Here is a 19,077-nt window from a genome sequence, read left to right as displayed (position 1 = left end):
CGCAAAAGTGGCGCAAGGGGCTCATAAATCTGCCCCAATGTATTTTTCGTCCCCATTGGGAAACATTTCTGTTTGCTTTGGCAATTTATTGTGTACTAACTTAAAGAGCGCATTGTAATAATGACAAAAAAGTTACCTTCCTTCTGGATCCATTTGAGATACAAATGTTTTTAAATTTGCAGATCATTATGCAGAAAGTCACAGCCACAAACAGGGCCGTCTTTAGCGCTGGTGGCGCCCTGTGCGACAATGTTTGTTGGCGTCCCCCGCGAGCGCTCCCCACAGACTCCCTCACTACCACCCTTTAACAGTTCCCCCTCAAGTCTCCATAACCACTCTCTCTCAGATGTATTTAATAGCGCCACCTATACTACCAGTGTAGGGTGTCAGAGCACTTTACATCACAAACACTACACAAAGACAATCAATCAAAGGTGTGTAAATCAGTGCATAGGAAATGTTACATAATACAGAGGACAACAAGGTGTAGGAGTTGCATGTCATCCATACTGGTAGGCAGTATAGATTGAGTGCTTGGTCTGGAGAAGCACAGACTCAGAATTTAGAACATAACCCCATGGTTGGGGTTACATTTAATAATAAGGATTTTTTTTACCGTAATGACCCCATTCTGAAACATTAGAATAATGAAAGAGGGAGGAAAACATCATAATGCTCTACTATACCTTGCAGTTCGCATGCAACTCTTTGATGACGGTTATTAGCTCACTGTTCCATGTTAGGATTTTAACATCTACACTGCTAGCAACAAAAGGATCTCTCTGACAAAAGCACTGACCTATTTAAAGTATATGCACTTTGTAATCTGCATGTTACACATTCTTTCCAGCAGGCACATGAACCCTCTGTACAACCATAAAATGAGTTAAAATTTGCACTTGACAAAACTCCTTGGGGCAGATTTATGAGCCCCTTGCGCCACTTTTGCGTCACTTTTAACATGGGAAAAGTGACGCAAAAGTGGCGCAAGGGGCTCATAAATCTGCCCCCTTCTCTCTCCAGGAAGAACATTAATCACCTAGTTATCTTGACATTTTTATTTTTGTATGAAAATTGTGGAGACCAGCAATGCAGCAGCAGGTGGTTTTAAAACAATAAAATACTTCCAAACACGGAGCTCCCCTCCAAGAGTCAGCACCTGGTGCGGTGGCACCGGTCGCACTGCCCTAGAGCTGACCCTGGCCACAAATCCCATAATTCTAGTGGCTCTTGTCACAGGCAGTCCTGTAGTGTCAGAACCTTTGGTTTGAAAGGTCAGTGTGAGAGCCGTTTTTTTGCTGTTTATGAGCCTGCTTATGGTTTGGTTCCCGGTTTTTACTGTTCATGAAATTGTTCAAATATGAGCTACAGCAAGCACGGATGCCTGCTTTCTCACATGTGTTCTAACAACTTCTGACAGCACCTAAGTTTACCGCATCACTGCCTGTGATTTAAATGCCGTATCTGTGCGTGAAAGTGCACCCCCTAGAGAACCAGCAACACAGAGTCCAGAAGCACCGTCGCGATTTTAAATGCATGACCTTCACGAACATCGCTGAGTGTCCCACAGTGTGATGTAAACAACATTGAGGTACTTTAAGACTGCACGTTCTGCTTGAGGGAGCCCGCGCTCCTGGCAGCCATCAGCACAATGTGTGATCTAAAGAACTCCTTGCTACAGCATGGAGTACTGTGGCACTTCAAACATCACATCTAAGCTATACAAAACTACTTCAACTTTGAAACCACATGTAGACACCAAGAAGCAGATCCTACAGTTTTTATTTGTCTAAACGCCACGACTTCTCCGGGCTACTGTTGACTGTTGACACAACCGGTGCGTCGCAGAGCACCTCAGCACCCCTTTGTTTAAAGCAGCACTCCTCAGCCCATAGCTTCTCTCGAATGCCCCCTATTTGGTTCTGAATACAGTGTGGGATTATCCACCCAGAGCTACGAGGAGCGACTGCTGCAAGTGATGGGGTCTGAAAGTGTTGTTAAAGCATACTTGGAGTGTGCGCCTTTCTTTCCAACCCTAAACACACAGGGGCAGATTTACAATAACTGGCGCATCACTGCATATCAGCAGGGGTGCGCCAGTTATTGTGCGTCACGGCTCCGCCACCATGGATGCGCCGCATTTATATTGCGGCGCACCATGGGGCAAAAATGGACAGATGCATGACGCATCTGCTGCCGTAAAGGCGGCGTATTGCTGGAGTTGCGTCGCAAGCGCGACGTAGCTCCAGCAAGGCTAGGGGGTGCCCTATCTTTAAAATGCTGCTTCAATCCTTACGCCTGCTTCAAGCAGACGCAGGGTTTTGACGCAGCATGGGCTCAAAAGTGGCTGAGTGAAATCTTGTTGATCTCACTCCTGTGCCGGAACACCCCCCCCTGCGCCAGAACGCCTACATGTGGCGCAGGGCTTTACAACGTGACGCATCTCCCAGATGCGTCACGTTGTAAGTACCCCGCACCATAGCGCTGGCTTTGCGCCACCGCTGCATCACAAAAGTGACGCAACGGCGGTGAAAAAGAGGCAGAAGGGGCTTGTAAATCTGCCCCACAGTCTTGTGTTTAAGAAAAAATAATGTAGTAATGATCACATCCATCTGTCTAATGCATCATTAGACAGACAGGTGTGATCATTACTACATTATTCACTTTCCACTCGGAGAATGGGGGCCGTTTTGTTTACCTGCTGGGGCAACAGGGCCCCAGCCTGAGGTGAGCGACCTACAATGAGGAGGTTTTCCGATGAACACAAAGCCCGGTGCTCTCCAGGGCAGTTCCGCTTTTGGAGCACAAGAACATTCAATAAACCATTAGGGAAGAGACAGGTTGGATTACGAGGGATTGGGTCTGCCAGCAGCTGCAAGACCTCAAAGTGCATTTTCTCCATAGCTGCCCAGTGCACAAATGGGAGATCAAGAAGGGTAGAATAACTAATAAAAAATGGTGGTGGTAGGACGGGACTGGAGGAAGTGCATTATTTCTGGATTTGATGAGTTGTCAGGGTGGAGAACGGAGACTAGTGCTTCCAATGACACCAGTCAGGGTAAGAAGCGGCAGTACCAAGTAGAGACTGGAAGACCAAGACCTGAAGTGAGAGCAGTGTGCACACTTCCTCTTAGAGGCTGGTCACAGCACAATACCATTGCAAAAAATAACAAGTTCTGAAGTGTTGTTGGGGAAAAGCAGGGGGAGATTACCTGAACTACAAGCAGCACTGTGTGCCAGCCAGCGGCAGAAGAGTGATGAAAGAAATACTGCACTCAAACAAAACATATGCCCCAAAGAGAAAGGATCCATGTAGCAGGGCCAGTAGCCAGGGTGGGAACAAAATAACCACAAGGTGGGACAAATGTACACCATTCACCAAGGAAAACTAAGGAATTTATAAAGGCAGGCCTAGCAACCAATGGAAAATATGTGGGCGTGTGTGGGTGTGTTCAATTTCCACAGAATGAATATAGCAGTCTCCCAGAGCAGCGCATGCGCGCTGACACTCGGCTTGACCTAAAAATGGGAGAATGCTCAACAGGTCCTTTATGAGATCCTTATCAACTATGCCTCTCACAGTTTCTTTTCTTGCAACAGCACATAGGTAGAAATAATTAAGTTTTTGAGATCAAAGAATGACTTTAACAAGCATAAAGTTAAACTCCAAATGAATCATCGGGTGAGGAGTTGAAATACGGAGCTTAAATAATGTTCTTGTGTTTTGTATGTACATAGTTTCAAGAATGTTAAGATTCTTCGCATTGGTGAGATCAAAGAGCAAGGTAAAGCTGGAAGGAGTTTTAAATTCGGAGCTGGAATTGTAGGACTAATTGCTCTGCCACTGTATATTTGAGGTAAAAAATGTATTGATTTGCTTACTGTGGATACTTCAGACTTTAACATTGCCAGATGTTTAGAAGTCATTGCCATCCAGTGTAAAGTTAAGGCAATCATAGGAATCTACAGACTCAAATATTTGGACCTAATTTCCAATTAAATTGCCTTTTAACTTTTTCAAATGAAAGTAGTATTGTCTTTTCATGTTAACTGTTAAGCCGTTCTTTAGAATGAATTCATTTAACTCTTTCGGTTTGGTGGATGGCTGGGAGCCGTCCGACACCACACTGGGCGTGTGCGTCGGACGGCTCCCAGCCATTCTAGCACCCACCCTCGGGGAAGTGCTGGTGCTCCCTCATGGGCCGTCCTTTAGGTTGCCCCCACCAAGGAAGGGGGCAGAAGCCCTTCCGCTGCCCCCTGCCCCCACCCCTCCACATCATCTGATTACATCAGCGCACACCGTGTGCTGATATCATTAGATGAAGTGGGACGCACTGGAAGCCATTTGCTTCCAGCGTGCCTAGGAGAAAGGTAAGTTTATCCTTGGGGAGAGAGGGGAGGTTTTAAAACAAAGAGGCATTGCTAGAAAGGAAAGTGTTTTATTTTCGTTGAATGTCTCCTGGGAGAATTCCTGCTGCACAATTGCACAATTGCACATGAGGAGCGATCGTGTAGCAGAAATGCCCACTAGACACCGGGTATTTGTTTTTATCAATTTCATTGTGGTGGGGAGCAGCCCCTTGGGGAAGGGTCAGTCTCCTTTGGGCATTAATTATGTTGGCAGTTTCTGCCCACTTGACGGCAGTTCGGTTTAAAAAAATATATATTATTACCCACTAGGCCACTAGGGATTTGCATTTTTTATGTTGGAGAGGGGCCCCTTGGACAAGGGTCACTCACCTTTAGGGGGGTGATTATTTTGGCTATTTGTGCCCCCCTTGTGGGCAGGTCAGTCTTACATTCTTATGCCCATCTGCCCCTAAGGAGAGCAGAAGCCACTAGACACTAGGGATTTGTTTATGATCCATTTCAGCAATGTGGGGGAGTGGCCCCTTGGGCAAGGGCCACTCCTTTTATGGGGTGGTTATTTTCCCCATTTCTTTCCCCCTTGGGGGCAGAGCAGCCTTATGTTTTTAGGCCTATCTCAGTAGCCACTAGACACCAGGGTTTTTATTCAATGTTGTTGTTGGGGAGCGGCTCCTTGGGCAAGTGTCGCTCGTCTTCTAGGGGGTGAATATTTTGTCTGTTTCTGCCCCCCTTGGGGGCAGATCAGCCTTAATTTAAGGCCCACTAGCCCCCAGCTTGGCTGTTGGATTGTGTGTGGACCGGTGCATTATTTGCACATGTAACTGTAATGTTTTATTTCTCCTTTTTATTCTAGTGTGCAGATTTTGATTCCTGTTGCGGTTTTGGCAGTGGTTGATCTGGGGTTTGCGTAGTTGCAGGTGCCTGTTTTAGAGGAGGACAGTGTTCATCGTGCGGCAAGAGGCATCTGGATCACCGCCTGGGGCTGCAAGGTGTCCCATTAGAAGTGCTGGACTCTGGCTGAACCAAACTGGGTGCAGCCGGTGTTGCCTGACTTTAGTAGTGATGCAAGGTCCATAGAGAATTGTGATTTTTTTTGCCTAAACAGTTTTTTCAGTTGTTGATGGATGATGTGTTTTTTGATGGGATTATGGGATTGTTGAGCAGACTAATTTGTATGCTGAACAGTATTTGAGTGACAACAGTGCTAGACTTAGCCCCCCCTCTAGAGATACCCAGTAGACTACTACATATCTGGATGAGATAAAGAAGTTTTGGGGTTTAACTTTTTTGATGGACTTGATAAGGAAGCCGTCCCTCTGTTCATATTGGTCTACCAGTCCCTGGATGGCAACTGCCATATTTCCAGCAATTATGAGTCATGATCGGTATTTACTTTTGCTTCCAATGCTGCATTTTGTTGATAATGCTTTGGCGTTGCCACAAGATCACCCTGATTGTGACCATCTTTTTAAGATTTGGCCTGTCCTTGATCAATTTGTAGCTCAATTTTCAGAGATCTATACTCCAGGGATAGAAATAGCTGTTGATGAGTTTTTGGTCCTGGGCTGTTTGTTTTTTTGGTAGTACGTTCCTTGCAAGAGGGCACGGTATAGAATTAAGATGTATATGTTGTCTGAGAGTAGGACAGGATATGTCTATAATTTCAGTGTGCACACTGGTAGGGATTCCACTATTGACCCCCTCGTTGTCCGTCCACTTTAGGAGTTTCAGAGAAAATTTGGTGGGATATTTGTAGAGGACCTTTTAACAAAGGTCACCATTTGTACCTAGTTAACTTCTACACTGCTGTGCAACTGTTTAAGGAATTGTTCAAAGTGTACACTCTTGCTTGTGGCACAATCTGCTCTAACCGTAAAGGTTACCCAAAAGAGCTTCTTTGCAAAAAGCTTCAGAGGGGACAGTGCAGTGCCCTGTGTAGCAATGACCTACTAGCTGTGAAATCTGTGGACAGGAGGGATGTCTACATGCTGACTACCATCCATGATTAAAGTACTTCACCTGTGACTGTTTGGGGTCAGGTTGCTGAAGTGTGCAAACCTGTGTGCATTGTAGACTACAATAAGCACTTGGGTGGTGTAGATAAGAGTCGGTCAGAGGTTGGAACCTTACATTGCTGTTCGTAAGGCTCACATTTGGTATAAGAAGTTGGCCATCCATCTCTTCAACTTAGCAACTTGTAATGCCTCTGTTGTATTTAAGGAGTGTTCTCCACCGTCAAAAATGACTTTTGTTCTGTTTCAGGAGTCTGTGATAGGCAGCCTTGTTGTAGTGGAACAGGCAAGTGTTCCTAGAGTTGGAGTGGTGGAGAATGTGGCTAGATTGAAAGATTGCCACTTTCCTGATTTAATTCCTCCCACACCAAAAAAAACAACCCCTGTAAGAGATGTAGAATCTGTTTGCAAATAGGTATGCAGAAAGAGAGTTGTATGCAGTGTGCTGATTGTCCTTCTAATCTTGGTCTGTCTGACTGTATGTGCCCACATTTCAGATTATTTCACACTCAAAAGAGTTTTGAGATCAACTGTGAGTCTAATAGTGAACTGCCTGGTCTGTATGGTTTTATATTTGTAGTTGTGTTTTACGGTTTGCATTATAATGATTTATTTAGTTACTGCTGTTGTGTTTCTAGTTGTAGTTTTGTATCTAGTTCCAATTGGCTTGTGTTTTCTGTCTTGTTAAAAAAATAATTGATGATGCTGTGTGTGGACTCACGTTTGGTATGGCCTGGCATTTGTCAGGCAGTGTGCGTGGACTGGCGCTTGGCTTGTGGTGTGTGTGGACTAGCGTTTCGCTAGCTGTGTGCGTGGGCTGGTGCTTTATTGGCAGTGTCCGTGGGCTGGCGCTTGGCTGGCGGTGTGCATGGGCTGGCGCTTGACTGTCTGTGTGCATGGGCTGGCACTTTACTGGCAGTGTGCGTGGAATTGAATTTGGCTGGTGGTGTGTGAGTAGTGACTTGCTAATGGTCATTACACACACTGCTAGCCAAACGCCACTTCACACACTACTTCAACCGCCAGGCGGTGTGATTGCTGTGTCAGTCATGTAGGTTTATGAAAGTGAGGGGCCCTTGAATGGAGCTGTCTTTTAATGTGAATGTCGTGATGTGCTGGACCAGCGGCTGGAGGTATGAATAGTCTTGTGTGTGTCACATATGAAAGGTGTGTGAATGGCCTGTAAAGAGGTTGGCGCCTTGACGTGGTTTTACAGCTCACAACCTGTGAGTCATTGGTTCAGGTTTTTAACTATTAACAGTGCATTTCCTTGTTGTGAAATCTCTTGTAAATAAATCATCAATTTTGAACCCTTGTGCTAAATCCAATCAGTATGTGTGTGTACTTGAGGAACTTGAGGAACAGATGGATAGGCGGTAATATTTGTCTTGTCTGCCCTTCTCTGCCAAGGTGTAGTTTGGCTCTGGGGAAAATCTACCAACTTTAGATGTTTTGGTAAACTAAAAACACTGGGGAGTACTGGGTGGTGTGCCTCTCATGGATTACAACAACTTTTCTTATCCACAATGCCATGCAAACCTTAAAATGTGACTATAGTCACACATTTTCCTTACATTACTGTGCCATAATTTTCTGGCATCCCTTAACCCACTGACACCGGGAAATTATCGCCCCATTTCACTGCTGCCCAGCCTGTCTAAAGTCTGCGAGAAGATTGTCACGAAGCAACTGACCAATTTTGTGGAGTCATCGGGTCTGTTGCACCCGGCACAATCAGGATTTCGTGCCCTGTTTAGCACTGAGTCTGCCCTGCTTGAGGTGACGGAGGCAATTCGTGAGTGTCTGGACGCCGGCGGGAGAGCGGCATTGGTTATGCTGGATCTCTCGGCGGCATTTGACACGGTGCCACACTCTTTACTTCTAGATCGCCTCTCCGAGATTGAGATTTCCGGCACAGTTTGACGCTGGTTCGAATCTTTCCTGGAAGACCGTTCACAGCAGATCTGGCTCCCCCCTTGTGTCTCAGTATAGCAGCGCGTAGCTACAGGCTTCCCGCAGGGGTCATCTCTTAGCCCCCTTCTTTTCAGCATCTATGTTACTCCGCTGATTTAAGGTGATGGCCTATGCAGACGATACTCAGCTCCTGTTTTCATGGGGTAAGGACGATGATTCAGTCTCGATGGCTCAACACTGTCTCTCTTCAGTCTTTTGCTGGCTGGCCCGGGCACAGCTCAAATGTAATGAAGAAAAATCTGAAGTTCTCTTGTATGGTGTCTTTCCAGACAACTTTCGAGAGAGACTATGGCCCCCTGGCTTTTCCTTGCTCAAAGCAATGGATACTGCTGTAAAAAACTTAGGGGTTTGGTATAATGAGAACCTATCCTTCTCTACCCAGGTTAAAAAGCTGGTTGGATCTTGCTTTGGCATTTTGAAAGCTTTGAGGAAGTTTTTACCACTCCTTCCAAGTTCGTCCAAAGAAACGGTTGTCCGTGCCCTGATTTTGTCTCGCTTGGATTATGCCAATGCTCTTTATGTTGGCATTTCTGGCCACCTCCTGAATAAATTACAGGTCATCCGAAATTTGTCCGTCAGACTCCTGCTGGGTATATCCCGCAGGTGTAGTGTGCGGGCTCATTTGCGCTCTTTACACTGGCTCCCGGTGGAGTCTCGTATAAGATTTAAAACTCTGGCCATTGCCCATAGGGCCCTGTATGGCCTAGGTCCTCTCTATCTTCAGAAGAGGCTTGCTTTTTATGTTCCCGCGAGACAGCTGCAGTCCTCCTCCTAATTTCTGATGCTGACACCTAGATTTACACGCCAGAGGTTAGGCGGGAGCTCCTTTGTGCGCAAGGCCGCCCTGGCCTGGAATGCTGTACCCTTGGCGCTTCGGAGCACTCAAGATTTTGTGATTTTTGAAAAAAAGTTAAAAACGCTTCTCTTTGAATAATGCCTTACCCTGTGGCTCCATTTCTTAGCTCGCACCGGGACACTCTGTTGAGTAGCTGTGCGCGTTACAAATTGATATAACATAGCATAACATAACGAATCACAAAACCAAAATTTTCCTACCACCAAGGATTCCCCCAGGTCTCACGATAAAAATGGTACCTCACTTGTGTTGGAGGTCTAGTGCCCGTGACAGGATACGGCCAAAACTTATTGTGGAGACATCAAAATAATCTATCACTCAACCAGCTGGTTTTGCAAAGGGGGCACCTGAGTTTTCGGTCCTGGGACCAGCTGCCATCTAGGAAAAACCTACCAAACCCACGCATTTCTGAAAACTAGACACCCAGGGGAGTGCATGGAGGTGTGATTTTTGCAGAGCCCCCAAAGTTTTTCTACCCAGAATCCCATGCAAACATCAAATTTAGCTGAAAAAATCAGTTATTTCTCATATTTCTGTGTGGTAAAGTTGTGGGATCACCGGGCTACACAAATATCCTACCACCCAGCGTTCCCCCACACCTCCCAATGAAAATGGTACCTCACTTGTGTGGGTGGGCAAGTGCCCGCGGCAGGGAAGGGCCCAAGACATATTGTGGAGACATCAAAATTACCAATCACAAAAAGACGTGGTAAGGCGAGGAGGTCACCTGGGTTTTAGGCCATGGGCTCGGCAGACAGTTAGGGAAACATACCAAACCCACGCACTTCTTAAAACTAGACACACGGGGGGAGACCAGGGATGTGTGGCTTGCAATCACCCCCCACCGTTTTCCTACCCATATTCCCCTGCAAACCTCAAATTTAGCTGTAAACATCGCATTTTCCTCACCTTCCCTGTCACTGGCGTTAGGCCAATCCTCAAAAGTGAGGTACCATTTTTATTGGGAGACCTCTGGGAATGCTGATTGCTGGGAAATTTGGGCTAGCCCAGTAATCCCACAGCTTTCATTGATACTTTGATTTTTTCAGCTAAATTTGAGATGTGCAGGGGATTCTGGGTAGGAAAACGTTGGGGGATCCGTATAAGACATACTTCCCTGGACTCCCCAGGTGTCTACTTTACAGAAATGTCTGGGCTTGGTAGGTTTCGCTAGATGGCAGCTGAGCCTGGGACCAAAAACTCAGATGAACCCTCTTGTAAAACCATGTTGATGTCTCTCAAATATGTTTTGGGCCCTTACCTGCCACCCACACAAGTGAGGTACCATTTTTATCATGAGACTTTGGGGGATGCTGGGTGGCTAGAGGTTTGTTGTTCCACGCAGATACCAGAACTTTCCATCAAAGAAATGTGAGAAAAATGTGTGTTTTTTACAAAGTTTGAGGTTTGTAAGGGATTCTGGGTAACAGAACCTCATGAGAGCCACACAAGTCACCCCATCCTAGATTTCCCTGCTAGCCTAGATTTGAAAATGTATAGGTTTGCTAGGTTTCCCTTGGTGACAGCTGAGCTATGGTTCCAAATCCACAGTTAGGCACATTGCACAAAAAGGGTCAGCTTTCACAGGAAAAATGTGATGTGTCCATGTTGCCTTTTGGCCCTTTTCCTGTCATGGGTACTAGGCCTACCGACACAAGTGAGGAATCAATATTATCGTGAGACTTTGGGGAATGCTGAGTGGGTGGAAGTTTTTGGGATCCACGCAGATTTCAGAACTTTCCATCACAGAAATGTGAGGAAAATGTTTTTTTTTACAAAGTTTGAGGTTTACAAGGGATTCTGGGTAATAGAACCTGGTGAGAGCAACACAAGTCATCCCATCCTGGATTTCCCTGGGTGTCTAGTTTTCACAAATGTACAGGTGTGCTAGGTTTCCCTAGTGCCGGCTGAGCTAGGGTTCAAAACCCACAGCTAGGCACATTGCAAAAAAAGGGTCTGATTTCACTGGAAAAATGTGATGTATCCATGTTGGGTTTTGAGCTGTTTCCTGTCGTGGGCCGCAGGCCTACCCGCACAAGTGAGGTACCATTTTTATGGGGAGACTTTGGTAAATTATGGGTGTGTAGAAGTTTGTGGATCCATGCAGATTCCTGAAATTTCCATCACAGAAATGTGAGGACAATGTGTTTTTCTTACAAAGTTTGAGATTTGCAAGGGATTCTGGGTAACAGACCCTGGTGGTCAACACACAAATCAGCCCCTCCCCTTCCTGGATTCCCCTGGGTGCCTAGTTTTGAAAAATGTATTGGTCTGCTAGGTTTCCATAGGTTCCATAGGTGCAGGCGAGCTAGGGTACAAAATCCACAGCGAGGCACATTGCAAAAAAATGGCCCGTATTCACTAGAAAAATGTGATGTGTTCACGTTGTGTTCTGGGCCATTTCCTGTCACGGGCACTAGGCCTACCTACATAAGTGAGGTACCATATTTATTGAGAGACTTTCGGGAATGCTGGGTGGGTGGAAGTTTGTGGCTTCCTGCAGATTCTAGTTCTTTCTATCACAGAAATGTGATGAATATGTGTTTTGTTTATATGAAGTTTGAGGTTTGCAAGGGAATCTGGGTGACAGAACCTGGTGAGAGCCACACAAGTCACCCCATCCTGGATTCCCCTGGATATCTCATTTAAACAAATGTATAGGTGTGCTAGGTTTCCTTAGGTGCCGGCAGATCTAGGTCCAAAATTCAATATTACTTTGAGTCGATCACTGGTTACTTCAAACATTAGAGTCAATCACCGTTGCTTCCCATTCCTTGGTGAACTACGAAGCAACGGTGATCAACACTAATGTTTGAAGTAACCAGTGATCGATTCCAAGCATTATTGATGGTTCTTGGACCATGGACTATCCTAGCAGTACTTTTCATTAACACTGTCATGGATCCGATAAATGGGTTTCATCCCATTTTTTGAGTGTGTTTCACTCTCTCCCCCATGTTTATTCTCTTGGAGCTTCTCTGCCCAATCAGCCACGATAATATTTGCTCTTGAGAGGCCTCCTCCTTTCCAGCGATGGTGCCCTTCCCTTCTCACTCCCACTTCAGTCCTGAGGAAGACCCCGCTAGTAAGGCTCTGAAGAACCTATATATGTTCAGGGGTCGAAACTTCAACACGTTATTGATGCCAGTACCGTCAACAGTACTTGCCGTACTGTGATTATCTGTCCTACATGGCATTGTATTCTATTGGAATTATTTGTTATATACTATGTTAGGAGTGTGTGGCATTGAATAGCATGCCCAACAATTTGATTGTGATAATAACCACTATTGAATTTCACTTACCTCACTACCTCACTTGAGTCACTATCCTTCCCCTCTCACTTACCCATTCGGGCACACCAATGATGGTTTTTAAATGTTTCCCTTGAAATGTCTTTTTTCCATAATTTCAATATGTGTTCAGTGTGATTAAATAACACTTGAACATCATTTTCTTTCTGATTCACTGTTATGTATATATACCATTTTATGCTTTTTACTTACACTGTGTTGATGTAACAATACTGGGACCACTATATTCTATACTGCCCACCTCTAGATCAGCAACTCATATTATCAATTCTGAATTTATACAATTATCCAAGAAAGGTCCAACCTAAAATGATTGAGACGTTGATCGATCTGCTGAAAATCCTCCAATGTACCTACCCACAAGCTCACATTGTGTTTTCTGGAGACTTTAACATGCATCTGCTGCAAGATGCACATGAGCAGTCTCTTCCCCAAAACCCACAGGCCCCACCGAAAACAATTTGTAATCAGAGCATACCAGTATGGCAAGGCATGTATCAGGGCTCTCAAAGCCTGGGGTCTAAATACACTAAATGGGCAATCTCCCCAGGACCAGCCAGCAGCATTCTCCAGACTGTGACACAGAGTAAATTCCATTTTGGACTATAACCGAGCTATGTCCAAGGATCAGCAACTTCATTATAAATCCCAGAGTGCAGTGTGAACATTTTGCTCAAATCTTTGTATTAAAGATCAGTCCGGCAAGGGCCCTGGCAGCAACTTGGCTATCTTCATCTCCACAGGTTTTTAACGTGATGCATCTCATATGGATTTACCCTGTGTTTTAAAGATTATAGAATGTTCCCCTTCCCATTTGGAAACAAAGCTGCTAAGAGTGACAATCACCCAATCACCCTTACAGGTATGGGAGGGCCTTGTAAATTCTCTCATGATCACATTTGCAACCAAATCCTCTCTAAAACAAGGCAGTGGAGCAGCGGGGGCAGAATGGCACTTGCCACAGCTGCTGCTAATGAAAAGGCAACTCAACAGGGAGTTTAGGCAGGTACTCTCATTGCACCCATAGCCCAATGGAGCAAAGAAATATAAAATCATTGTGATAAGGCAAGTCTATAAAAAGGTGATCTGGTCAGTAAAAACCAACTACCTGATGGGTGTTTGGACCAAATTGCTCCATGCGAGCAAACAAAAAAGTGCAAACTGTTCTGGGCCGAAATTAACAAATTAGTAAATGGAACTCATTGACATCAAAATGCTAACATTACTGAGATTTTTTGGTCAACGTACGTTGCCACAGTGTACGCTCCAGATGAATCTGGCCAGCCATTGGGGTTACAAGTCTAATCTCACCAGCCTAATCTTACAGAGCATAACATCCTAAAGCAGCCCAATCCTTAACGTTTTTCACTAGTGGAGGCACCTCACCCCATGTTGAATCATTTACAGGCAGTACAAATCCTGAAAAAGCCCAGGTCTCAGAGGGCACCAGGGCCAACGGCCTTCCAAATGCTTTATCTTTAAAAGAGCCCTCATTTTGACCAATCATTTATTGCTAGTTTGTAAGAGCAAACTGCACCCTTTCACCCAAATTTCCCAAGATTAAACAAGATTACGCAGAAATGTGTGAGAAGCGTAATTCTTTTTTTTAAAACTATTTTCCTAGCTTAACAATGCTCCTCGCACGCAAAATGGATGCATGTTGCTCTGAGACATAGTGCGAAATGCAACAGAACATGAGTAGAGTAAATGCGCACTTGGGGTAGGATTTCCCCCCAACTTCTTCCTAGCATTTAGCACTAGTTTCAAGATCAAAATACACCCTTGCATCCATAATTGGATGCAAGGCTGCGTTCTACATTGAATAAAATTGCACTAAATGCAACAGAACATGCAAGCAGTCACTCAAACTCGCTCAATATGCTCTTGTGGTAGGAATTTGTTTACCCAAAGTGCTCTTAATTATGCAACCAGGCACAATCTCATCATTATTTGTAATTTTACATTAAAGAGTAACACAAAATCACAGAAATCACTCCAATTACTCTTGTGTAATTGGAATTCCACCCATTCCTAGTTCCTACATTTACTATCCCAAAAATGCAATTTTGCTGTATAGGGCTGTAGTTGTTCCTTTGAAAAAATAAATGAAAATACTGTTTTGGTTAATTTTTGTTTGGAATAAGCTACAGAATCAACAGTTCAACCACTGTTTCTAATATTTATTAAATATCCAATTCAATGGTGAAGTTGGATTATTGATAAATATACTGGAGAAGTATTTCTAGAAAATTGGACATTCCCTTTCTGACACTCAAGCAGCCCTCAGCGTCCTTCCCTGGATGGGGTGTGACAACTGCAACTAGAGTGGAAACAATGACTTGGGTCTTTTGGCAGGAAGACATGGGTGTGAAGTATGTGACTCATCCTCTCTTAGGAAAGGCAGTCTGGGGATTCATGAGCATAATCAGCTTGAAAAGTACGAGGATGATGCATACCCTTTCATAGTTTACTGTTATGGGGGATCAGGGTAAGAAGAGTACTTTGATCCCTGAAGCATTTGTAGCCAGCCTGGCTCAATTACACTGGAAGGGAGAGTTGGTCCCAGAACCAGTTTGATGTGCTTTAGGAGTAGGTGGTAACTTATTTCCATAAATACATCCCTGGCTGGACAACCGGCTTTTTATGTGCAAAGGGCTCTGCCTTAGTGGATTTCACTGAGAATAATACAGTGGTGCAGTAAGGCAAACATAATCTAGTGAACCAAAGGGGTAGGTTTATCCTGGGGATTTTTTTGCCCAATGATTACTGAGTGCCCAAGAGTTACCTGCACTCATACACTAGTGAATTGTAGAAAATTTGCACCTCACCTCCAGCTCATTAAAACCCATCTGTAGCACAGGGGGCAGAGCCTGACTGTAAGGATCACGTTTTGTTTTCTTTGTGAGCATCACCAGGAAGCCTCCGAATCTAGACTATTAACCCTTAATGTTGATCATTGGCTCGCATCCGAAAGTGTGCAAGAAAGTGCTACAATGAGCCCCAGCTGAAATCCACTTAATGTTATATACATGGGCAAATTAACCAAAATCAACCCAATTTCAGTTCAAAAGAACCTATCTACCCTTCGGTACCAGCTACCGACGCCAGCCTGCAGCTCATAACCTAACACTCATAGGACCTCCAGAACCCCTTAAAGATTACCATGACTACTCGACATGAGGTTTGGCCTAATGGTTGATGGAGATTCCTCTTGCAGCCCCAACAGATGAATACCTGCAGAAAGTGCCCTGAAGAAACAGTCTTGAAACTCTGACTCTCTCTGGGTATTACACACTACAGAGAGGCTACCTAGCTGTAATGTGATCTACCGATTCTGGAGGGAACCGCAACATCCAAAAATCTACCTAAGATATTAATAACAATCTCAACATACTACACGGAGAAATGAAGGAGTTCAAGATGCAAATGCACCAAATGGAGCACATACTGGACAAAATAGAGACTTGGATAATCAAGTTATCGGATTTGGAGGATGACACATGGCGCATGAAAAGAAGTATGGCTTAAATGGAAGATGTGCAGGGAGAGGAAACTTAGAATTTGTAGTGTCCCAGAATTGCACGAAGGGAAAGATATGATTGCATTCTTTGGGCTTCAGATACTGAAATTAATTGTGATAGATTCTTAATCACCTTTAGAAATCCAAAAGGCTCACAGACTCAATCGTAAACATCAACCACTCACCAATGCTCCCTTGCCCATCATTGCTTGAGATATCAACGTACTCAGATAATACTCCAGGCTTTCTGTAAACATGGCCCTTCTCCATACAGCAACCATAAAGTCTCCTTCACCGCTGATTTCTCTACCAAAACTAATGTAATCTAGAAATAATTCTTAGCGCTCTGTCTGCTACTCATAGGAAGAAAAATCAGTTAAATGCTTCTTGACCATGAACATAACCACAGATGGAATTACCAAGGATTTTGCGACTCCACTCAACGACAAGGGAATATATGTTCCTTTCCTGTGTATATTGTACAAATACAAGAATAGGTCAATTTCTGGCTGACCATACCATGTTGTAAACAATCTTCAACTGCAGCTTCGAAATGCATTCTGCAGCACACATAGAACGAGTAAAAAGCCTCTCAGGATTGTTTTAGTGCAGTAAGGTTCCTCTCCCTGCATAAAACAAACCTGCCTACAACACAGGCCCCCTTTCACCATGGTGCAAGGGTGCCTGCGTTGGTGCTAGGCTGCCAAAACAGCACAAGGGAAAAGGACAGGAATCTGTCAGGTTGGATAAATACGGCACATTCCTGTCCTTTCCCTGCGATGCAAGGCAGCGCAGGAAGGTGACTTGCTGCACTGCCCCTTACCACAAGGTTCATAAATATGGTCCACAGTTTGCAAAGTTTAATTTCGGACATCGGTTTCTCTTATATTTACTCCTATCAATTCCCAGCCATGCATCCCTAGCTGGAGTCAGTCAAAAATAAAAAAATGTCTTAGAGTGAACATTTTTGGGTGCTCATTGTGGACATTTTTCTTAAGAAATGTTTGTTGATGTTGGTGTCACACTTTTGTTTCTGAATACAATGGACGGCAATCTAGCCCTGAGTAATTAGCAGCAGCTGAAATTAATTCCATCATTAGTTTTTATGCTGCGAAAAGGGGGATAGGAAAGGGCTTTGAGACTGTCAAATATTTTATGTTTTTTACATTTATACGTCGGCTTCGTGGGAGTTTGTGGCCGGCGGTGCATGCTTATTTCCCTCATTCGAACTGGTGCGCAACACGTGACATTTGCATGCTGAGTACAACTCCGCCTACTCATGAACGCAGCAGTAGGGACGTACTACGAACATAGTTTAATTTTTGTCGTTTCAGACAGATAACAATTGACTCTGCATATGGGAGCAGATACATAAACATCTACCGTAATTAAAAGGCTGTTCATATTCTTGATGACTACCATGAATTTAGAAAATTATGTATTGAAATAACTTAGGGGCATATTATCAAGACAGGTGATAAAATTATCGCCGCTTTAGCGCCAGAAAACTGCTGCTAAAATGGCGATAACGGACTTGATAATGTGCTCTATGGAATTCTAATTGAAGCTAAGGTTAGATGTCCTTCACATCTAACATGGGCTTCAATTGGAATTCCATAGAGCATATTATCAAGCTCATTATCGCCATTTTAGCTGCAGTTTTCTGCCGCTAATGCGGCGATAATTTTATCGCCTGTCTTGATAATATGCCCCTGCTTCGTTGTGTGGGTACATTTCTAAATGCATATTTTTCTATAATAAGAACACCCATCCAATTTATTTTTGGAAAAATAAACATATTGCTCTACTTTTGAAAAGGAGCTGAACATGATAACAGTGTCAATAAGCTAAAATCACATATGTCACTGACATGTTTCAGTTTTACATTGAAATGTTCTTGGATGTGCTAATATATGTAGTGTAATACCCTTATTTGCGGATATTTATTTTACACTTCCCTGACTTAAAAAGTCAGTACACAAAGGAAAATTCCGTAATACATTTCTTAAGACTCTAACTTGCTGTACTAACAATGAAAAACGGTGCTTTACAATGCTTTAACTCAGCTAAGGCTCCATCTTGAATTGAAGAGACAGGCTCTCCTGCTGAGAGTCTAGAATAGAGTAGGACAAGCAAGCTGTTATACCATAAGGATTAGAACAGGCTGCAGTCAAACATGTTTCATGCTGCGTTAAACCTGCACCCTTTCATATTATGTTGAATTTTTATTTTAGTACGAATTATTTTCTTGGTTTTCGATTCATTTTCAAAGGTGATCATACAAAATGTATAAAATTCTGCTTTTTGAATAATTTTTAATACGTGCGTTATCTTCAACAACCATTAACATAGTAACACCTACAATAACTTGTTATAAATACTATAATGCTACACATTAGGGCTATTCAGTAGTTTTTCATTTAACGCTGTCTAAAATAGTGATCTCCGTCCCAGGCGTCCATTAAATGCACAACAACAGTATCCACGGGTCTATACAAACAGTTAGAACCACAAGAGACCTAAAAAACGGCATATGTATAATTAGGCACATAGAATTTATGAACAGTAATGCAGGTAGTGGCACCACGTACACTTTGTAGTGAACTGAACATGATCCAACAGATTGTGTTAAACAGCAATCACTTCTCTAAGAAACACATCTGCTGCAAAATGTCAGAATTTTGCACATGTGAGTTTCTTCCTACATTTTCCGCAGTTTCACATAAATCCACAGAAGCAGTCTGGGAAACCTATGACGGCTGCATTTTTTGCATAAGTGCTCATGCTAGCCAGTATTGCAGCTTTACCTTACCAGGGGAAACATCTCTCTGAGTGAATGTGGCAGAATTGAGCAACTGCATATAATTTTTTTTTTTTTTTCTCCACTGGAAAAGTATTTTCTTATGAAATATACTTTATTGTACTCCCTGTTTTGTTGAGGAAAAATGTAAGATTCAAATACTAGCATCACAATAAATACATTGAATAAAACTGATCCTTTAACATCTTAGGCTTTCTAAACTTGAGAGCCGA

The sequence above is a fragment of the Triturus cristatus genome, chromosome 8 (assembly GCF_964204655.1).
Source record: "Triturus cristatus chromosome 8, aTriCri1.1, whole genome shotgun sequence".
Lineage (NCBI taxonomy): Eukaryota > Metazoa > Chordata > Amphibia > Caudata > Salamandridae > Triturus > Triturus cristatus.
The sequence above is the reverse complement of the archived record's forward strand: the minus strand, read 5'-3'. Positions refer to the sequence as shown.